This window comes from Echinops telfairi, unplaced genomic scaffold, assembly GCF_000313985.2.
Source record: "Echinops telfairi isolate 266 unplaced genomic scaffold, ASM31398v2 ScPeMD7_7458;HRSCAF=8496, whole genome shotgun sequence".
Classification (NCBI taxonomy): Eukaryota; Metazoa; Chordata; class Mammalia; order Afrosoricida; family Tenrecidae; genus Echinops; species Echinops telfairi.
Window position 1 is genome coordinate 34,507,420 of NW_022111358.1, and position 202 is coordinate 34,507,621.

Below are 202 nucleotides of genomic sequence, written 5' to 3' on the forward strand. Positions count from 1 at the left end.
AGGTGGTCTCATGGTTAGATATCCTCATAGATGGTCTCAGGGTTAGATATCCTCATAGATGGTCTCATGGTTAGATATCCTCATAGATGGTCTCAGGGTTAGATATCATCATAGATGGTCTCAGGGTTAGATCTCCTCATAGGTGGTCTCAGGGTTAGACATCCTCATAGATGCCCTCATGGTTAGATATCCTCATAGATGT

The 202-nt window shown here is 43.1% G+C and overlaps 1 protein-coding gene across 1 annotated transcript in view; it reads left to right on the top strand.

The window, feature by feature from the left end:
- Positions 1 to 202, top strand: part of MRC2 (mannose receptor C type 2) — a 36,377-nt gene that overhangs the window by 24,967 nt on the left and 11,208 nt on the right. The window lies entirely within an intron of this gene.